The 22,790-nt window shown below is 39.9% G+C and overlaps 1 protein-coding gene and 1 long non-coding RNA gene across 15 annotated transcripts in view; one reads left to right on the top strand and one right to left on the bottom strand.

The window, feature by feature from the left end:
• The window catches only part of LOC307199391, a 194,243-nt gene that overhangs the window by 20,080 nt on the left and 151,373 nt on the right, over positions 1-22,790 (top strand). The gene's annotated exons all lie outside the window — the stretch shown is intronic.
• The window catches only part of ZMYND11 (zinc finger MYND-type containing 11), a 105,411-nt gene that overhangs the window by 78,890 nt on the left and 3,731 nt on the right, over positions 1-22,790 (bottom strand). The window contains exon 1 of one of the 14 annotated variants that reach the window (XM_079946782.1): positions 17,344-17,362. The exons of 11 other annotated variants lie outside the window; for them this stretch is intronic. The gene's annotated coding sequence lies outside the window, so the exon portion shown is untranslated. Of the gene's footprint in view, positions 1-13,555; positions 13,704-17,343; positions 17,363-22,790 lie in introns of those variants that run through there. 2 more of the 14 variants (XM_079946781.1, XM_079946780.1) reach the window with 2 other exon arrangements.

The raw sequence follows: 22,790 nt of genomic DNA, 5'->3' as shown, positions 1-22,790 counted from the left end.
TGTTTAAATAGATTAACTGGACAAGTATCACAGAACGTACAAGCAATTGGAGAACTGACGGAGGCCACGGCAGAAAATCGGAAATTGGCTGAGGATACTAGCCAAAGACTGGGAAATTTGGAACAAGAGGTAAGATCACTCAGCAAACAAGTAGGTGAACACCAGACCTACCTTTCCATGATAGAACTGCGGAACCGGGAGAGTAACCTTAGGATAAGGTCGATACCAGAAGCGGAAGAAGGCAACTTAGCTGAGTTCCTGACTAAAGAGTTTTCCAAGTTTTGGAATTTAGAGGAAAAGGACTTTAAAATCGTATCAGCCTTCAGGCTTGGAAGACTTGTAAAGAAAGAGAAGCCCAGAGACTGTTTGATAACATTGAGATCAAAGGAGGAAAGGGATAAGATTTTGGGCCTACACTACGGAAAGTCACTGGACATTTTGGATAGAAGAATTGAAATTTACAAGGACATCCCTAAACAACTGTTGGATCTTAGATCTGACTATCTTGAACTGGTCAAATTGTTGAGGAGCAACTCAATTATCTTCAGGTGGGAATTTCCCCAAGGAGTATCTTTCACTTTTAGAGGGAAGAAGGTTAAAATCAGAACATTGGAAGACAGAGATAAATTTTTGACCGCATACGGAGAGGACTTTCAAAAGGGAATTGAACTACTCTCTGGGCCTGGAGCACCAGCGGTACCTGCACCCTCGGAACCTGAAGATCCAGTGAACAAGACACCACCCCCAGGAAAATAATCAGACTAATTCAGGATGTCTCTGCAACTCTTGAGTTGGAATATAAATGGCTGTAACATCCCGGAAAAAAGGAGGAAAATTTTTCACATATTAAAAAAGGAACAATTGGATATCATTTGCCTACAAGAAACACATGTGACTAGGCTCCACAGAAAAGTGTTAATAAACAAAAGACTTGGCCAGGGATTTATATCTTCGGACAGAGTAAAGAAGAGAGGCGTGGTGATATATGCAAAAGAGAGCCTGTCACCCAAATTCTTATTTAAAGATGAACATGGAAGAATTTTAGCAATTGAGATACAACATCAAGGAGAGAAGATTTTGTTATTAGGAATCTATGCACCAAATGAAGGGAAATCGGAATTTTACAAGAAGTTGCATGAGACAATGCTGGATTATCTGGACTATGACAACATCATTATGATGGGAGATATGAACAGGGTCGTATCAACTAACATGGATAAGTCACAAAGCCAAAATGTTACAAAGGACGGCAGACTACCAAAGACTTTTTTTGAAATGACAGACAATATGGACTTAATTGACATTTGGAGAACAAAGAACCCCTTGGGAAGAGAGGGAACATTCTTCTCTGAAGCCCAGCTGACTTGGACAAGAATCGACCAAATATGGATAACTAGAGGTCTGGCACCCAAGGTCAGAAAGGTGGAAATCTGCCCAAAGACCTGCTCCGACCATAATGCAACGAAGATGGACATGACACTACTACCAACCGGCTCCTTTAGATGGAAGATGAATGACAATTTGTTTAGAGATCAGGAGATTGTTGAGAAGGCCCAAAAAGCCTTGAAGGACTATTTTGAGATAAACATGAACACTACGGTGGAAAAAAGAACTATCTGGGACGCAAGTAAGGCTGTAATGAGGGGGTTCTTGATACAACAGAATGCTGTAAAGAAAAGGATACAAAATGAGAGGAAAGACAAGATATTAGAGAAAATCAAAGAATTGGAGAAGAAGTTAAGATCAAATCCAAAGTCACAGCCGACCCTGAGAGAAATCAAACTTCATCAAGCACAATATTCTAAATTGATAAACCAGGAAATAGAGTGGAAGATTAAATTAATGAAACAAAAAACTTTTGAATCGGCAAATAAATGTGGGAAACTGCTAGCTTGGCAGTTGAAGAGGAGACAAAAACTAAATACAGTCACAAATTTAGAAATTGAAGGAAGAAATATTCAGAACCCTGTGGAGATCAGAAAGTGCTTCCAGAGATATTTCAAAAGATTATATACTCAAGGGCCGCAAGATGAGGTTGAGATTAAACAATTTTTGGAAAAAAATGGACTAACAAAATTGTCACAAGAAAATAGATCAATCCTGAATTGCAAAATAACATGACAAGAGATTGAACAAGCCATTCAGAACATGCAATTGGGCAAATCCCCAGGGCCAGATGGGCTGACCTCCAAGTACTACAAGACATTAAAAGACTATCTGATACAACCACTGATGGAGGTCAGCAATGAAATTATGGGGGGGAAGAAGGCGCCGGAATCGTGGAAAGAAGCTTTTATCACATTGATACCAAAATCAGAAGCTGAAAAGACACAACTTAAGAACTATCGTCCCATCTCCCTTTTAAATGTGGATTACAAAATATTTGCAGACGTTTTGGCAAGCAGATTCAAAAAAGTATTAAATGAAGTAATTCATAAAGACCAGGCAGGCTTTCTCCCAGGTAGACACCTGTTTGCTAACACAAGGAATATCATTGACATTTTGGAATTTTTACAAACAGACATAAATACAAAAGCAGTGTTAATTTTTATAGATGCGGAGAAGGCCTTTGACAATATCTCTTGGAAATTTATGAAGGGAAATTTAAAAGAAATGGGAGTGGGACGGGGTTTTGAGAATGGGATTGATGCAATATATTCAGAACAAAAAGCTAAATTGATAGTTAACAATGTGGTTACAGAAGAGTTTAAAATTGAAAAAGGAACACGACAAGGCTGCCCCATTTCCCCTCTGCTATTTATTTCAGTTCTGGAGGTGCTCTTGAATATGATCAGAGGGGACCGGTTGGTGGAAGGAATCCAGGTCGGAGCGAAACAATACAAACTTAAAGCTTTTGCAGATGACCTAGTTTTGACCCTGCAGGAGCCAGAATCTAGTACGAAAAGAGTGTTACAATTGATTCAAGACTTTGGTCGGGTGGCGGGATTTAAATTAAACAAACAGAAAACTAAGGTGTTGGGAAAAAATTTGACAGATACAGAGTCAGAACGGTTTCAGAGAGAGACAGAACTAACTGTGGTTAAAAAAGTAAAGTACCTAGGGGTAAACATAACAGCAAAAAATCTGAGTCTTTTTAAGGATAACTATGAAAAATGTTGGTCTGAAATTAAAAGAGACTTAGACAGTTGGACAAAATTGAAACTTTCTTTGTTAGGCCGAATTGCTGCTATTAAGATGAATATATTGCCAAAAATGTTGTTTTTGTTTCAAACACTACAGATTGTGGACAAGACGGAGTGCTTCCGGAAGTGGCAGAGAGACATCTCTAAGTTTGTCTGGCAGGGCAAAAAGCCCAGAATTAAGTTTAAGATATTAACTGATGGGAAAGAAAGAGGGGGCTTTGCCCTGCCAGACCTAAAGTTGTACTATGAGGCCGCAGCTTTCTGCTGGCTAAAAGACTGGCTACTTCTCGAGGACACTGACGTTCTGGATCTGGAAGGTTTTAACAATGCTTTTGGTTGGCATGCATACTTATGGTATGACAAGGTTAAGATCAATAAGGCCTTTAAGAATCATATTGTCAGAAAGCAGTGTTTAATGTCTGGACAAAATATAAAGACTTATTGGAAAATAAAACTCCAAGGTGGCTTTCACCGCTGGAAGCTAAGGCCCGAAAAAGACCCAATATGGAGGCCAAATGGCCAAAATATTGAAAAATACTAGAAAAAGATGGAGACAATTGGAAATTGCAGAGTTTGGAGAAAATGAAGGATAAAGTGTGAGACTGGTTACACTACGCTCAGATTAAAGAAGTTTTTAAAAATGACAAAAAGTTAGGGTTCCAGGTGGAGAAATCGAAGTTGGAAACAGAACTGTTAGAGCCTAAGACTAAGGTACTCTCAAGAATGTATAACTTGCTGTTAAAATGGAATACACAAGATGAAATGGTTAAATCGGCTATGATAAAGTGGGCACAGGACATTGGGCACAACATTATGTTTGAGGACTGGGAAAGGTTGTGGACCATTGGGTTGAACTTCACTGCATGTAATGCTTTGAAGGAAAATGTAATGAAAATGATATATAGATGGTACATGACCCCAGTTAAACTTGCCAAAGTATACCATTTGTCTGATAATAAATGTTGGAAATGTAAAGAAAATGAAGGAACATTCTTTCACCTCTGGTGGACTTGCCCTAGAGTGAAGGCTTTCTGGGAAATGATATATAATGAGCTGAAAAAGGTATTTAAGTATACCTTCACCAGAGGCCTTCCTTTTGGGTATTGTCGGCCAGAAGGTGTTAAGGAAGGACCGAACATTTTTTATGTATGCAACAACAGCAGCAAGGATACTTATCGCTAAGCACTGGAAAACCCAAGATCTACCCACACTGGAAGAGTGGCAGATGCAGCTGATAGACTATATGGAACTAGCCGAGATGACCGGCAGAATCCGAGACCTGGGAGAAGAGAAAGTTGAAGAAGACTGGAAGAAATTTAAGATTTATTTAAAAAAGCATTGTAATTTGGTTGAATGTTAAGAAGGATGCTAGATCATAAATAATTGAGCACCACTAAACTAGATGGAATTTGGATGACAAGTGAGATTGAGGAAAAAACATAAACCTTTGGGAGAAATATTAGATTATATTTTAAATGAATGGGATACAAGAATGTAAACAAGATGATAAATTGCGGGTAAGAATTGACAATGATGCAAGTGGGAGCGGGAGACGTGAGGGAGTCCAATGAAGCTAAGAAAATATGTTATGATGTATGTTTCATTGTTTTTTATTTCTGCATTTATGTTTAAAAATTTTAATAAATATATATATATATATATAAAAATGAAGCAGAAAAAAGGAGGAATTGAAGTTCCCAACATTATTACTGATGTTTCTACGGACCTACAGATCTGTATGTTTTCTTAGCACCAACTGTTAAGTAGGATGTCAGAGAACTTCATCAGAAACAGAAATGAGAGCAGAAATTGCTGCAATTTGCATGTCCAGGTGAGGTCAAGAATAGAAATCGTGCAAGCAAACAGGGGCTGTACTAACTACCTTTATGTTTTTAGACTACATACATTATGCAAACAATGGTAATGTGCAATATGTACATGATTTATTTAATCACACTCAACGCACACGTCTCAAAGTGATGCACAACAAAACTAGCGGAGAAAGAGTGAAAACAACACAAAAACCAAACAAACAGATATATTTTAAATAAACACAAAAAACCAATACAAAATAGACACCCATGGCAGAGACTCATTCATCAAACTGAAAATCTGTCGGGGGGAAATGTCTTCAGTTTCTGGAAAGTGGGGATAGAGGGTGCCTGTCATATCTTGATGGCGGCAGCCATACAGAAAGCCCGGTTTTGTGTTACTGTGGAGTGAGCTTCTGATATCTTTAGAACTTGCAGGAGAATCTCTCCAGCAGACCGCAGTGACCTACTGGATATATAAGGGATGCAGTGTCCGAAACTCCCATTGTTCTAGGTGTATTTTGAGTCAGGGAATTTCATTAGCGTGAGCAGTTTCTGAGCTCTGGGCGCAAAACCGTGCCTAAGATTTCAGATTAAAACTGCAGAGTGGAAGGCAAGGAGGACCTTTTTCTGCCTCCCCACTTCTAGCTACTCTCTGAAGACTTGAGAAGAGACCCTCTTAAGAATATTAGGGGGGGTAGGCAGGGGAGGGACTAGACCATGTGAAAAATGAACATAATAATTTAGCTGCAGCTCGTTCATTTTCAGCTTTGCATTCTTGTCATTAAAAAAGCGTAAACACTCAGTTGTTGCGCCCATAACCTAGGTCTAAGGTGCCATTTACCTCCTAGTTTCCACATCTCAGTTTCTAACACTGAAGGGATAAGGCGATCCTTCAAGTTAAGGGTCCTGAGCTGGAGAGGGCTTCATATGTTAGCACCAACACCTTGAACTTGACCAGGTAGCAGACTGGCCCTGGCTACCAACTCCTCAAGCAAGGTGTTATATGGCTGCAGTATTTTGCCCCACACACAACCCAACCAAGTTAGGAACAAACTGAAAGAAACTCTGATGGGAAGGTACAACGCAGCTTCAGGTTGTGTTGGGGGCCACACACAGAGCCCATCTGTGCTCTGTGCCCTAGCCAAGGTATGCCACAATCCCCTGATGGAGTTTGGCCACCCACGTAGAGGACTGACCAACTCTCATAGGTTATAGATCTTAAAATGGAGTTTTAACTGTTAAGAGGGATAATTACTGAACGCTGAGATTTGACGCCACTCCCAGCTGAGACACATGCAGCAAGAAGCTCACAGCGAATACCCAGCTGCATGAAAAGGTTGCAATTTGATCCCTGTCCTACCAAGGTCTTTAAAGACAACCACCACCTTCTGGATGCAGTCCAACCATCTGAAAAAAAGTTGAAAAGTGTTTCAAGTGGAGTAGTGGACAGGATATCTATATTCGGCATCAAGGAGATGCCTGCATGACACTTCTTGCCCACCACATGGGTGGTTTGTGTTGTCAGCTATGACAACTGGTTTTTAGAGGTTGGGAAGTCTGGGTCTAGGCACCTGCCTACCCACAACAGGGTCAAAGATTAAAGCACTCATCATTTGTTCAGCAAACTCGTTTTGTAGATAGTAAACAGATCACTGATATTTGGTACAGCGGTACCTTGGTTTAGGAACTTAATCCATTCCGGAAGTCCGTTCTTAAACCAAAGCGTTCATAAACCAAGGCGTGCTTTCCCATAGCAGCAGGGGACTCAATTTACAAATGGAACTCACTCGACAGGAAGCAAAACATGTTCTTATTCCAAGGCAAAGTTCACAAACCAAAACACCTACTTCCGGGCTTGCAGCATTCTTAATCCAAGTTGTTCATAAACTAAGCTGTTCTTAAAACCAAGGTACCACTGTACTTGGACTGAGGCCTTTGGGTTTAGTTCGTTTCCCAATATCATTTTTTGCACAGGACTATAGTTGCAGTTCCAGACCTTTATTTAGTCTTATCGCTGCTTTCCCCTGACTCTTGCTGTGGTTCAAGACAACTCTGTTCCTGTTTTGGTCACACCTTGACCTATGTTTTCTTCATTCCAGTTTTATCCTGCCTTTCTTCAAAGGAGTTCAGACTGGCATACACACCTCATACAATCCACTTTTTAACCTCACAACAATCCTATGAAATAGGTTAGGCTGAAAAAGAGTGACTGGCCCAAGTTCAACCATTGAGGTTTATGGAAGAGCCGAGATTTGAACCCAAGGCTCCCTAGCCGTGGCCTTACACTAATTATTCCATAACACTCTTCCAAGGTTATAGTAAGGTTATTCACAAACAGTTCTCCAACATTGCCTATTTTAGTTGTAACAGGTTTATTCATTTGCTGACACATTAAGATCTTTTAAATATGTATATATGTATATTTGTTGGCCACATTCCACTACCTTTAGTACAGAAATTATTTCAGCAATTTTGCCTTACAGAACCTTTTATTTTGGCTGCCCCAAATGTCATATTTTCTTGTGTATTTTGAGATGCACATCTCCAACACCATGAACCCTTCATTTTTAGCTGTTGTGAGCCGCCCTTACTCTTGAAGAAAAATGGGGAAGGCAGTTTTTAAAAATGTGTGCAGGCTTTCAACAGGAAGCCATATAAATGGAATAAACTATTCCTGCATTGGTATGTAAGCAAACACTAATGAACCACATAGCTTTCAGAAAAGTTCCCAATCAAAATTTAAAGACTCCCTAGTAAATTTAGAATTTGCAACTTATATACCATAACAGGAAGGACTATAATGAATCCCATGGAGTCTTGGTCACTGGATTTTACTCAATGCAGGTTTTAAGGAGGTAGGAGTAACATATATTGTAACTGATCTAGTTTCTCACGTGTTATAAGTAAATCCAGACCCAAGTCCGGATTATCAGATCAAAGCACCCTTCTCATATGTTATCTAGGTCTAAGATGCGAGTAAGTGAACGGTAACATCTGAAACGACTCTTGAGCAATAAGACATTAGACTAATCCAGTTCAATGTCCACCCTTAAATCTTTATCAAGAAGAAGTGCTGAGATCTATTCCAGGCATGCAATACAATCCTGTGCACATTTACTCAAAAGCTAAGTCACACTTTCAATGGAACTTGCTCCCTGCTATGCAAACATAAGGTTGAAGCCTTACTTACACATCCTTCTTTAAGATATGAGTAGATAAGCGGCCCCCAATATAAAATTATAATGGTATTAAAAACACATGAACAAAAATCACTTGCAGCTACAAATTACTAGGACAGTAGTTCAAAACAAAAACACTTATTAGTTTCTCAAACTCCGCCTTTCATTTGTGCTTTTTCATCTGTGAATATGGGAACAGGCACAGCATGTTGTTCCTACTATTATTCAAATAAAGATCTCGATACAAAAAGTTCCAAAGTGGATCATGCAATGCACCAGGAGAAAGGGGCTGTTCTTTGCCAGCAGCTGATTGCCACGTACAGATCTGGGACTGCTTAAATCCCATTCACATGCATGCAACACCCATTTAATTAGGCCTTTCATCCTGTTGATGCACGTGCAAATCGTGTATCCTTGCTCATGCTCTACTGCTCTGGATCAAACCCCTATCATTAAGGAAACGTGTAACCTGGGCAAAAAGCCAAGGCACACAGACGACTGCACAGCTCACATCCAAAGAAACAGTTTTTTAAGTCGAACTTAACTCAATACAATCGGGATTTGCTTTGTAAATTGTCATTGCATTTTCAAACTTGGTGAAGCTTCTCCCGATTTACATTTGTGGAATTCTAGCTCACTGCCAAGTGGAAGGATCTTATGACGAAACCTTCCGGGCCCACAGATAGGGCTTAGGATGGCAGAGGGCATGTTTTGCAAACAGAAGTCCTAAGGTCCAAATCCTGTTGTCGCAGGAAGGAAGATTGGGAAAGACCTCTGGCTTGAGGACCTGGAGAACCAGTGCTGGCCTGCTTATACAAGTCTGGGTTAGAGGGACCAAGTCTGTAAGGATGCAAGGGAGTAGACCCGGCTGAACTGAGTGAGGCCTGCTTTTGAGGAGACATGTACAGGACTGCACAGCATCAGGTTAATGGGAAGGATAGGCAAGGGGTGAGAAACATTGCTTGCTTCCAGATATTTATCTATTTTCTTTGTAAAAAGCACCCTCTATCATTTTCTTGAAGAATAAATGGTAATTGTTAAATGCAGTACAAGTGTGGAATCTCCCTTGTTAACATCACAAAATCTGAGTCATGCCATCTAGTTTCTGGCTGATATTTCTATTTATTTAAGACATATTTTTTTTTGCACCACCCCACTGCAGATCAGAATTCACGGCAGTGTACAGATATGACCACCACAGCTATGAATATCAAATAAGATGCATGGCATGTGATTGATGCTGTGGGTTGTACCCTATGAAAGTTCATGGCCAGATATCCAATATAGCTTGATCTGCATGAGAAGGAAGGCAGTAATGCAGTGGCAGAGCCCTGAAGAACCAACAGAATGGATGATAAAATTTCAGATGGCAGACAGGGGAGAAATCATTTTTTAATCCTTCCCGGGGGGGGGAGGGGAGGGATATTCCTAAAAATAACAAAACTAGCAGAGCCAGAAGACAGCTGGGAAGGAAACCTATGTGTGCTCCTCCCAAAACATGAGGGAACATTAAAAAAAAATTATTCTCACTTGCAACCTGCAATGATTCCATCTATTCTACCACCTTCGTTCTGTTGCATGCACAGTGGTACCTCGGGTTACAGATGCTTCAGGTTACATACACTTCAGGTTACAGACTCCACTAACCCAGAAATAGTGCTTCAGGTTAAGAACTTTGCTTCAGGATGAGAACAGAAATCATGCTCCGGTGGTGCAGCAGCAGCAGGAGGCTCAATTAGCTAAAGTGGTGCTTCAGGTTAAGAACAGTTTCAGGTTAAGAATGGACCTCCAGAATGCTACCCCTACACAGGCTGGAAGTTACATGAACACAGTCATCAAGTTTATAAAAGTATATGCTTCTATCATTCTCTCCTTTCCGTTTCCCCTTATCATTTTGTCCTGTTCCAATTCATGCATCTTTAATGATTAAGAATGTGTTCTCCTTCCTTCTAATGTATTCTTCCTCCATTTTATATGCAGGTAAAGGATCCCCATACATGCTCCCCACTCGCAATCTTCTGAAACCCTACCTCTTCTTTCCGCCTCTTTTTATAGACAAAATTTAAAATTATTAGGGAGCTGGGATTTTTGCCGCTTTTGTGCAGCAGTACCGCGCTGCAAGCAGCCAGCATTCATATGCGTTCAGTGTAAATAAATAATTGTCGTAACATCCAGTCAAAACTGCGGGAGGAATTCAGAATGGCAGAACATAATTACCCAGCCTGGAAGCCAGCCAGATCACGGTGGTTGACATCCCCGTTCTAGTGAGATCTTTGAAAGTGCAGTGATTAGTTACAATGCTTCACATAATTAAATGAGAATATGAGTGAACGTTCAAAACGGAATTCAGAAATATCTGTCACCAATTCATTATCTACCAGAACGGCAAAATGGTGCCATTTTAGTGATTTATCTTTAATGGCACCAGCACTACAGTCCAAAAATACATGAGCTGGAGCCATCGTTTAAATACATGAGGAAGGCGGGAGACAAACACATCATAAAAAAAAAGACATTTCCCCCCTGTAATTTGGGAGTTGCTTTAAGAAGCAGTAAATGAGCAGCCCTATTGCAGAATTTCATTAATTCAGCACAAGATTGGCAGAGTAATTACTAGGAATAATTTTTATTGGTAAAATCTTGGAGAAAAGCTGTTTTGTTTAGTTTTTCCACCACCATGAGGGAAAAACAAATCACCTCATAACGTTTTTAATTTTAACAAGTTTTCATCAATACAAATTAAGCGGCACATAATAAGCCTCGGCAACATATTCGGATTGTTATTACTTAAAAACATCAGATTCAGATATTAAATTTATTATTAAACTATGGTGGCATATCTAAAAAGGCAATTCATTAGTTAATATGAAGATATGTAATTGGGTACTGATTGCCTCTCACTATATTTAAGTAGTGGAGAGAATTTAGCAACGGAGCAGCGTCTACTGATTAAAAGCTGCGAAGGGAGGGGGAAATCAAGCACAAGATGACAAAAAGATGGGGGGGGGAGGGCTTAAAAACAAACCCACAGCAACAAAATGGCAGCGAAGGCTGTTCCCTGCACCCATACTGTCATGTGATGCAACTGTGCCGTGAAATGCCAATGGGAGTTGGTGCATAAAGTTGGTGGCACCTAGGCTAAGGCTTGGATCCTAACTCCCCCCCCCCCAATCCCATAAACTGAAGACGAGTTGTACTCCATGCGTGCAACTCTCCTACTGCACAGAATGAAACTTACAATCTGGGTCTATTTTATATCTGCTCCAAGACTGGATTATGTTCCTAGATTGTATAAAAGGTTCTACTCAGTTGCAAACCAATATCTTTTAATGATTATAACGTACTATGACATATTGTTACAACTAATTAGTACACATCCTTGTTCAGGAAATGTATGAAGTATGCAATGCCAAAACTGATTTAAATCAATGACTTACAGTACAGTCAAACACACACCAGGTCAGAAGTGAGTCCCAATGAGTTCGGAGGGACTGCAAGGTAGGTGTGTAAAGGGATCGCAACCTTAGATCATTTTTTTTCTTGCCAATTTAAATAATGGTTTTAACTCGCCTGGATTTAAATTAATCCACTCAGTTTCCTGGACAAAGAATGTGCCATCTGTAATAAATACTGAAGTGGTTGCCCTTGCTTTAGGAGGGAGGAGTGCAAAGTACAAGTCAATGTATTGTGTATACAGAAGGCCCATGGTTCAGTCCCCAGGATCTGCAGTGAAATATTTTTAGGGCAGATCCACACCATATATTCAAAAGTGCATCTAACACACATTTAAAGCCCTTGATGGAACTGTACTTTGTTGAGGGTACTGAGAAATGCGTATTTGTAAGGGGCAAGCCACATTTCCCAGGATTCTTTGGGAGAAGTAATGTGCTTCAAATGTGTGTTAAATGCATTTTAAATGGTGTGGATCTGCCCTCCGATAGTGACAGGGCCAGGACAAATTTGCCTGAGACCCTGGAGAGCGGGTGTCAGCCAGTGTAGACATGTTTTGACTAGATGAACCAATATTTCAGTAAAAGGCAGCTTCATATAGAAGATTACTGTATGACTCAAATACTATATTAAACCATTACAACACAGTGCTCCTAAATATTATTCTGTTATTTGATTATTTAATTCCTATACGGCTTCATATGTTGAAAAAATATCTCTTAAGTGGTGTACAAAAAAACAGAAGCGACAACAGAATAAAATATTACAATAATAAACAGTTTCATACAGAAATGTTACATTAATCCAAAGCTACTAATATCTATATTTAAAATCAACATCAATTCCTTTTCCTTCTGAAACACTCTCAGCTTCCCGGTTCTCACCCAGGATCCAAATGAACACTCAGCTCTCAAAAGTCTCACAATGAGACTCTACCCATTTGTCTGAACTCCCCTGAAATAATTGTAGGAAGCAATGTTCTGTTAAGAGACTCTCACCTCAAGCAACACTGTAAGGTTTGTTTCTGTTTTTTAGTGAAAATAGCACAGAAATAGGTCAAGTTTCCCCTGTTTAAATTTATCCTATGCACTTTTCAATAATACAACAAGCCGTTAAGGGATCGGTGAATTGGTAGAGTCTCTTAATCTCAGTGTTATAAATTCAAGCCCCACATGGGGGGGGGGATCTGCATGCAGGGGGTTGAGCTAGATGACCCTCAGGGTCCCTTCCAACTCTTTAATTCTATGAAAAAAAGACACTAAAAATGGGAAACTTCTCTGTTTGCTATGGGCAAAACGGGGCATTAATGAAGAATTCTTTGTGATATCACTCATCGCTTAATGCAGTTCTTTGGTAATCATCTAATGTAACATCTGGGAGGATAAAGGGGTGAGTATGTTTGCTAATGTTTGTTAATGTTTGTTAACATTTCCTTCTCTCCCCTTTAAGTTGCCTGGTTACGTCTCATCCAACTAATTATAAATGTAATACATGAAAATTCTGTGGGTTTTGAATTATTAGATCAGGGGTCAGCAACCTTTTTCAGCCTCAGACCATGTGGTGGGCCGGACTATATTTTGAAACAAAAATGGATGAATTCCTATGCCCCACAGATAACCCAGAGATGCATTTTAAATAAAAGGACACATTCTACTCATGTAAAAACACGCTGATTTCCGGACAGTCCGTGGGCCGGATTGAGAAGGCGATTGGGCCACATCTGGCCCCCAGGCCTTAGGTTGCCTACCCCTGTATTAGATTTTCCTATCGTGGAAAACAGCCAAAACTGTTGACTACTAAAGCGTATTTCCTGTTTCAAAATCCACCAATTTGCTTCTAAGCAGTTAGTAGAACACCCCTAAGAGCAACCCGTCTACATTCTTAAAAGTCAACTTCAAAAGAAGATGGAAAACCCCAAACCTTGCTCAAATCTAACAAGTACCACTGAATCTCCTTTTTCCCCAGGTACCTGATTTGCCAGTGAAGAAATGGAACAGGCCACAGAGGATGTCCCTTTCCTCCTGTTTTCAAATAAAAAGTTGTTTCTAAGAAGCATTGTTACCGTCACAAAAAGGGATCTCAACTTTGCCACTGGACTTTGTATAGTCTAGCAGCAAAGCATATCTTCCTTGCTGCTGTACGGGAGCAGGATTAACTTATGGCTGCGCAAACTTGTTTGACGAGCCTAGCAAAACCCCAAAGAGATAGAGGAGATAAGATTTAAGGCAGTTTGCGAATACGAGACATTTTAAAGGTTTGTACTTCCTTTAACCTTAGCTACAGCTTCAAGATTTTTCACTCGATTATTATAGGAATCACAATTGCCTTCTCGCTCATTTCATTTCTCTGAGCTAATAAAGTTACATGCCACAGGTATGATCGATTCACGCTCCTTACAATTTCTGTCCCAATCCTAAATGATATACAACCAAAATTTTTAAAAAAAGAACAAGGAAGAAATAACTGTATAGTAACTCCAAAGGTCCATGACTTGCTCCCCTTAAAAGTAGAACAGCAAAAAACAGAATCTGGGAACATGTGAAACCTATTATGTGTTATGGTGATTTCGTCCTGTCTGCCTGAGCCCCTTTTCTCCCAGGCACAGGGTAACAGCTATCTGCTGTGACTGGGAACAAAGGTAATTTCCCAGAGGAATGCTTAAATATCATTGTTGAATTTGTTCTCTCCTAAAGCTTCTTGAAGAATAGCCATTTGCGTTCAAGGTCATGGTTTTTAACCCATAAAATACTCAGAACAGTTTGGGGCCTTAAAAGAATTGCCTAGAGGTTCGGGGTGAATAATTGTAGTTGACGTATCTTCTCAGGCAGAACTCGGGTGTTCAGTGCTGTGTCAAGCCAAGCAAAATACACAACTGTGGGAACTAAGAAAATGGCCCCAACTTTCCCAATTTTTCATTCCAAACCAAGTTGCACACAGAACAGTTTGGTGCTTCTTAAAACAACTAATAAAGGTCTAGGGCCTCCTTCAGAGCAACAAGGTATATGAGCAAACACAAGTCAGAGATCACAGTTGGGGGAAAATACGTACACAGCAAGTATGTTGATAAATACCGGTTGTCCCAGTGCATTTTGATGTTTTATACACTTCTTACTCTATAATAAAGAAACATGTTTCATAAAGTGTTTGGTCTGAAATAGGTATCTATTTTGCACCCACAGTACAAAAAACATTTTCATGCAAGGAAAACACAGAAGCAGTTTTTCACCATGTCTCATGCTTGTTTTAGGGTGAGGGTGGGGAAACCTTTGGCCCTCCAGATGTTACTGAACTACAACTCCCAACATTCCTGGCAGCTGGCCATGTTTTCAGGGGCTGATGTGAGTTGCACTTCTGCCGCATCTGGAGGGTCAAAAGTTCCCCACCTGTTTCAGGGCATTCAGAGAACTCAACTATCTGGTGGTAACAGTGACTGAAAAATAGTCCTTGATAGCAGACTAATGGGACAACTCTAACCCCTAGCAGGCAGCAGCGGGGGCTTAATTAGCCACTGTTACATCAACAGCTGTTCCACTTGCAAAAGCCATGGCGGAAGGGTTATTAAAAAAACCTCTTCGCCATGCAAGCTGCTGTACCCCCATCAGAAGTCAACAGATCTAGGCTGGGCTGGTGTCCACCCATCTCATTTAGACCCCTTCCAGCATGGTGGATCAGAGGTTTGGAGGACGGAGACACACACACACACACACACACACACACACACACACACACACATATATATATATATATATATATATATATATATGGCATTTGTCCCCACCACTACCACCCAACATGGACTCTTTATGGGCTCTAAATAGTTCCCAGCAGCAGTGGTACTTTCCCCTTGGCTTGTCTCCCTCTTCAACTCCCTATCTCTACAACGCATTGTTTCCTCTGGTTCCTGTTTTACAGATCATTCCCTACTTTGCTCAACTTCCTTTAGCCACTGTCTCTTGGCCAGCTCTTCTAGGATTTCTCTTCCCTTAGGAAAGAGCATTGCGAGTTTCTTCAGAACCAATTCTCTTATTAGCCCTTTCCGGCAGCACTTCTCTTTTTCTCAAATTCAATTCCCCTAGCTCTAGCCGTACGGTCCTCTTTCTCAGTCCACTTCCTATTCTGCCTTCAGGGTCCTTGTTCCTGGTCTCCCTGATCATTATATTCCTGGAGCCTTTGCCCAATCCTACTTGTGTGATTTGAATCCCAGCCATACAGACAACTTTCCCTTCTCTCACAGAAGCTGGACTGCAAACTATTTATTCGGTGTCACTGAACCAATTCAGCCAATCATGCTTCATTATCACAAGTGCAGTACAGTATAATAAAAACGTATAATAGGTACATTTGTTAGGTTATTCTTTCACAAGGTTTCAAGGCAGGTTACCAACTACCAATTCAGTGTTGCTCAGGGTTCCTAAGCGACTTCACATCTCTTTCACAGCAGTGAGATTTGGTATGGTTGTCAACAAATTAAAGAATGTTTAGCTGATTAACTATCTGCCTTTTAACCAATTAATCCATTGTGTTTATATTCATTTGTGCTGTATGAAACTTCTACTAGTGTTTTTTTTTTTTTTTTGAGATAATGAGAAAAGTATAGCGTAACTTTATAAACAAAGGTAGTACTTATGGTTAGGAGGAAAAAACATATTAAGTATTTTCGTTTTCATTTTATTTCACAGTAACATACAATAACCCCAACAGATACAAAAGAAGTATACCATTCATTTACTACCCCACAGATTAAAATTTCTCTCCAACCAATTAATCAACTAAAGCTTTAGTTGATTCAGATTAGTCTACAGATTAAACAGATAAAAGCCCTACTACTCTGTGTTCTGAGCTATAATACTACAGCTCCACAAAGATTGACTGGCAACAGATAAAGGACAAAATGTACAACTTCACAGAATGTACAATGACAGCTTAGAAACCAGTGCCACAAGATGCAATGCTGAACACTGGCTTGCATGGCATGATGGCAGGGCGCTCAGACAAATTTGCGATCTATCAGCCACAACAGCAAAATACAACCACCAGGTTTGGAGCTTGTGTGTGTGTCTAGCTATCAGTTCCTGCTGTGGGTAATCAGGAAGGGAAAGCTGTTGCCTCCACGCACTGCTTGTGGTCTCCTTGAAAGCATCTGGCTGGCCACTGCAGGATGCAAGGCTAGACCAGATGGACCTTTGATCTGATCCAGCAACTAGGTCCTTACGTACTTATTCAGAGGTATTCATTACTCCCAATAGTCTCGGCAGTTCTGCTGCTCAACAATCGAATATATCCAGCACTCTTGGGGCTCCCTTTTTGTAATTCAAATGTTTCCTTGTGCCTGGATCCGTAAGATTTGATTATTATTTCAAATTTGTATGTTCTAATCTCATATCCCATGGTCAGTGTGCTCCTCTCCTTTCTGTTCTTTGTCTCTCTCTGTTTTCCTTCCCCTCTCACACTTCTTCTATGCATCTACTCTTCCGTTAGACAGCTGCCTTTTGTCAACTTTCAAGTCCCAGCTCTCATTTCCTATGTCTCCACCCTCATCAGCTACTGCCTTCTCAAATGCCTGCATCCTGCTTTTCCAGGTCTTTGCTTTTTCTACCCCTTCTCCCACAGATTCTTCTGTCTGCCCACCTCTTCCCAGGGATGAAAACAGCATGGCCAACATCTACCAAGGCACCATCTCTCTCCCTGTCTCAAAGAACCAGTACTTCGCCAGTCAAAGCTGGGCAGGTGAATGAAGAAGGACACTGGATGACTTACCCCCTAAATGATTTTCAAGGCTACACCAATGCTGTTTACATGGCAGAAATACATGCTTACATTTGTCAGTCCTTCCTCCTTGCAATCTCAAATTGTGTTTTCCTAGGACTGGTCAAGCTACTGCTTGTTTTCAGCTTAGCTCCACCTACCACACTGCCTTATCTCCCGAGTGCTTACACATGTAAACCACTGTGACTGGAACCATTTTGAAATCTGATGTATCAATTACAGAAAGGTAAAGGTACCCCTGCCCGTATGGGCCAGTCTTGACAGACTCTGGGGTTGTGCGCCCATCTCACTTAAGAGGCCGGGGGCCAGCGCTGTCCGGAGACACTTCCGGGTCACGTGGCCAGCGTGACAAAGCTGCATCTGGCGAGCCAGCGCAGCACACGGAAACGCCGTTTACCTTCCCACCAGTAAGTTACTGAACTGAAAATTAAACTCGTCTCAACAGAGGCCACCGCAGCTACCTCCTGGACCTATTCAGTGCTCACCGCAGAACAACATGCCAATTTTTATAGCTGTCAGTTATATCAATTAAGCATCTCTTTGCTGAAAGGCAAGTGTAAAGGTCAAAGTGGCTGATGGAAACAAGGAGGAAACAAAACCTTCTGCACTGTCAGACAGGGCACAGTGTTGGCCTTGCAGTTGCTTCTGTCTCATTCTGCTTCTAAGATGCTTGGGGCTAATAGACTTGCCTATTGGACAACTTTATACATACATTTGGGCATGCTGTTGCATTGTCATCGAACACATGATGCTTAACAGCAGAAAACACCTACTATGGTGTTGTTGTTTTTTGCCTTAACCGATGGTCAATGTTTTGTTTTTAACTATTTATTTTGTGCTTTCATCCTGTATTTTTATCTAGTGAACCGCTCTAAGATCTTCAGACAAAATGCGGTATACTGTATAAATCTAATAAATGAGAAAACACACAACTCCCTGTCTCTTTCCTTTCTCCTTTGCTGAATGGAAGGAAGCAAAAGTGTAGTACAGCAAGCAAGGATTTTTTCAAGAGACAGGGACACACACATTCACATAAAGAAGGCTTGGAGACACAAAACAAACCAAAGTTCTCAAACCTACGGGGAAGATAAATTTGGGAGCAGAACTGGAGTTCATGGAACTTGTTGCAATCCAGCACTTCTCAAGATGGTAGCTGACGTGAAACTCAAGAAACTCAAGATTCCCACCACCAATATATCTGTCACTGGAACACTGTAGTAGTAAGTTAGAGGACTGATATTCCTTGCTCATCCTTAGTTCCAGGGAATGGTCCAAAAGCAGATGAGGCATCAAAGGAGCAGAAGCTGTGCAGGTCTTGGTCTGGCCATGGGAGCCCTATGAGTTCCATGATGGAATAAAAGTGATGTATAAATGTAATAAATAAATATTAACCAGGTCCTGGAAAAGAGGGAATGAACTGACCTCAATATAGTTCCCTACTTAGTACCATCAACAAGCAACTGTGCATTTAGCCCCATATTGTCGCTTATGGGTGGTATCCCTGAGCTGAACAATTTCCCAGGACTATTTGTCAAATAACTTGCGTAGTACCATAGATAGATAGATAGATAGATAGATAGATAGATAGATAGATAGTAGTGGCATTATTTCACATTGTAAAGGCAGTACTTTGAAAAGAAAATGGATTTTTACAATCTCAGAGGAATTTGTTCTTCTTAATTTCACATGAAATTATGCACATCCTAAATAGGCAAGAGGAAGGCTGAGCTGGGAGGCAATACTTGCATGGATAAACGAAGAAGGAATAAGAGACACGTGAGATGAGTGCATATTAAGGATTTTTGTTTGGTGGGGTGTTTATTCAGTGACAGTTTTAATACATTTTCTGAATTTGAGGGAGCAGAATGTCATGACACAGACTTTCCCCCAGCAAGATAGATATAGAGATATATAGATATATATATTTAATGTAGATTTTACAACACAATTCTATGTGATCTATAGAACAAAAAGCTTACACCCTTTGAAAAGTATCTACTTATCCAGAACCTTACAGAAATACATTAAGTACAAGTGCTATTATACCATGGCATCAGCATACATGTCACCTTCCCAGCTTCCAGGAGCTCTGTGGCTCTTTTGGGGGGGAAGTGCTTAATCTCAGAGTTCTGGTTTCCTTCTCATGTCCTTTTGCAAAGATAAGCAGTTTGCAGAATTCCACCGTGTATTTTACTTATTTCATTTCTATCCCACTGACTTCCAAAGAACTCAAGGTGGTGTACACAAAGTTTCTCTGCAGTCTCCCATCTGTGCACTGACTTACACTTGCTTAGCTTCAAGCATGGAACGTGTGTCACTAAATAAAATTAATAATAATAATAATAATAATATGCAACTATGCTAATTATTAAAGAATGAAAATAGCAGCCGTTCCAAGCATTCATAAAATTATAGAAATGTGAAGGCACCAACATGAACAATGGATAAGGGTTTATGGAGCATTAAGCCACGGTACAAATTACATTTGTGGTACAAACAACTATGATTATTTCCAATCAAGTGTCATGGTTGTTCAATAGTGTTCATGTTTAATTTGTGTTAAGTTTAAACCACTTGTTGATGGGTTTGGTTTGTGTGTGTTTTTTAAATTAAAATAACCATTAATTGGAGGGATGCTACATATTTTCTAACAAGCCACCATGGCAGTAGGCAATTAGCTTCCAATATAATAAAGACACACTGAATAATTACTTACAAATTAACCCTAAGAAATCCAACACATACCAATAAGGATAAGAGATAAGTGTTGATTCATAGACCAACCAAAATTATAATAAAGTAACAGATCAACAGGAAACAGAATGTCCTAAAGTGTGAAATATTCTGCAGCGTTCTCACTTTGCAAACCGTAAGGTCCCCCATAAACATTTCAAGACAAATTAACAAATCTTTTATTTAGCTCTCAATACATGCATAAAATGGAAGCCTATGAAACCGACAATTCTGACTGTATGTTAAGCTCATATAAAAGAGACAGAATTTTTTTTTTTTGCATTCCCTTAAAACACCAGTATATGCTCCAAATGGCTGATGAGAGAAGCCTGGACTTTTGTGATTAATGAAAAATGAACTAACTACTAGTTGACTTTTGTTACCCTCAGACCTACTTGTCTCAATTTTTCTGAAAAGCAAATCGAACAATGCTTAAAATTAAACAAAAGAAGTTTAGAAGTGAAAAGATCTCCCTTTCTTCTGTCTTGCTATCTGACCTGCAGGATGATTAACCTAGAAGGTCAAAATGCAAAGTAAAATTGCCCTACACCATAACACATCAATATCTGATTTACTGGCAGTTTCTATACTTTAATGCCATTTAATCAATTAGTGTTTCTTAAGCGAGTGCCATTTCTACTTCTGCAAAACAACTGATTTATGGAAGACCCATAATCAAGCAATTCTGTTGTTCTTAAACAAGAAAGCATTTCCAAGGCCCTAGTGCCGGAAAGGGCGTGCTGCTTTGTTTTGCTAACAAAACTGCGCCAGAAAAAAATACAATGAAATACTGCATTACTGATTTCTCCAAAAGCACCTTACATATAACCATTTACACATAGCCTGGCCCAATTTCATTCTGCTCCAACATTTACTCATTTCCATACTTTCGGTTATCATCCATTTGCGAACATTAATCTGGTTTAATCTATTCTAGTGCATTCCTTACACTAATATAAAATTGGCTTGTGCTCAGTTCTTTTGAGAGTTCTGATTTAATCTTCTGCTGTAAAGCTGCCCCCAAATAACCCCACACCTAGCACACTGACACAGCTATTATATATGTTACGGCTGAATAAAGGAACGCCTAACATTGAGAACTAAGAATTCAAAATGCTTATTACCCCAAGCCCAGCATAAATATAGCCCTACTTTAGCTCTGAGAAAGACTGAAGGGTGAGCAAGGAGACTTCTAACAAAATCCTTACAAAGATGTAACTGCTCATAGATGTTACTCTGTGTTAGACAATATAGAAATAAGGGTTGTATTCCTAGGCACAGCAGCAAGTCTCCAAGGTCGTTTTTAAATGGAAATGCCAGAAATTTAACCTGGAACGTTTTGCGTAAATAACATCTGGGCTGAGGGAACTTCCACCTCTCCAACTGTCTTAGTGGTATCTCTCCTATTTCCCAGGCTGAACAATACGGACTTCCAAGTTTTCCATTCTAATGCTCCTGCCCTCCCAAATTTCTGTTGCGTTCTGAAAAATAACGTTGACTCTCCTTCAGAATAATCTTGTCTCTCCTTCATTTTATTTGTTTATTTAGGGCTATTTATGCCCCTCCTACCAACCAAAGTCCTCAAGGCAGCTCACAATATATTTAAAACGCAATAAAACAGACAGTGATGCAACACTTTGTTCCTGATTACAGAAGCCTACCACTCAGAGGGTTTTTTTTAAAAAAAGTGTTCTATAGAACACTTTCATTGTGCCACGTTGTAAAAATGTTATCTAAAAGCAGGTTGTTGCGAGTTGCTGTGGGGCGCTGTTAAAAAAACCCAAATCCCATTCAAAATTCCTGCTCCAACCACAAAAGTCAATAGGTGGTCCTCTCCGTCGTCTCTCAGCCTAACATAGGGCCCAGGATTATTGTGATAGTAAATGAGGTTAAGGATAGTAAAGGATTTTGCACATGGAAAAGTGTAATATAAAATTTGCAGCTCAGTGTTCTACCAAGGCTTGTGCTGTCCAAGTTATTTTAGAAACAGACCAAACTCTAAAACCACAGCTGTCATATCTTCTGCCATTTATGTGATATTCCTCATAAGGAAACAGAAAGTAATCTGTTTCTGAAGAGTATTGTGCAACCAGACAGAAAGATCAAGGCCTGTAGTGCCTGGTTATCATTGTTTATATGTACGTCATTAGAAATGGCAATATAAAAGGAAATCCCTAAAATCCCCCACCCAAATAAAATTTGAGTTCTCCATAGAAATTAGGAATTACAGAATTATTAGGATATCCCCAAACTGGGTATAAACAACAACTAACTCTTCATAGAGCACAATTTGGAGGCAGGGCTGATTACCACTAATACAAACAGCATAAAAGTTGGCAATAAGATACCCCTTAAAAATATGTACATCTTTCCAATAAGGGTTATGGGCTATCTACATTTTCTGTATTAGTGAATGGAAGGAAGTGTGGTGAATAACCGTATTTTTCCATGTATAAGATGCCCCCATGTATAAGATGCCCCCTATTTTGGGGGACTTCAAATTAAGAAAACACCCCTCAGCACCACCCGTGCATAAGATGAGCCCCAATTTTAAACCTATTTTTTTGGTTAAAAAAACAACAACCCTAGTCTTATACACGGAAAAATATGTTATTATACCGGATTAAGTATCACAAAATACAAATATGTTATCCTGCTGGTGGTGGAGTCATGAAGTCAGGATCTGGCTGAAATTGCTAAATTCT

This window comes from Podarcis cretensis (genome assembly GCF_951804945.1).
Source record: "Podarcis cretensis genome assembly, chromosome: 12".
NCBI lineage: Eukaryota > Metazoa > Chordata > Lepidosauria > Squamata > Lacertidae > Podarcis > Podarcis cretensis.
The sequence above is the reverse complement of the archived record's forward strand: the minus strand, read 5'-3'. Positions and strand labels throughout refer to the sequence as shown.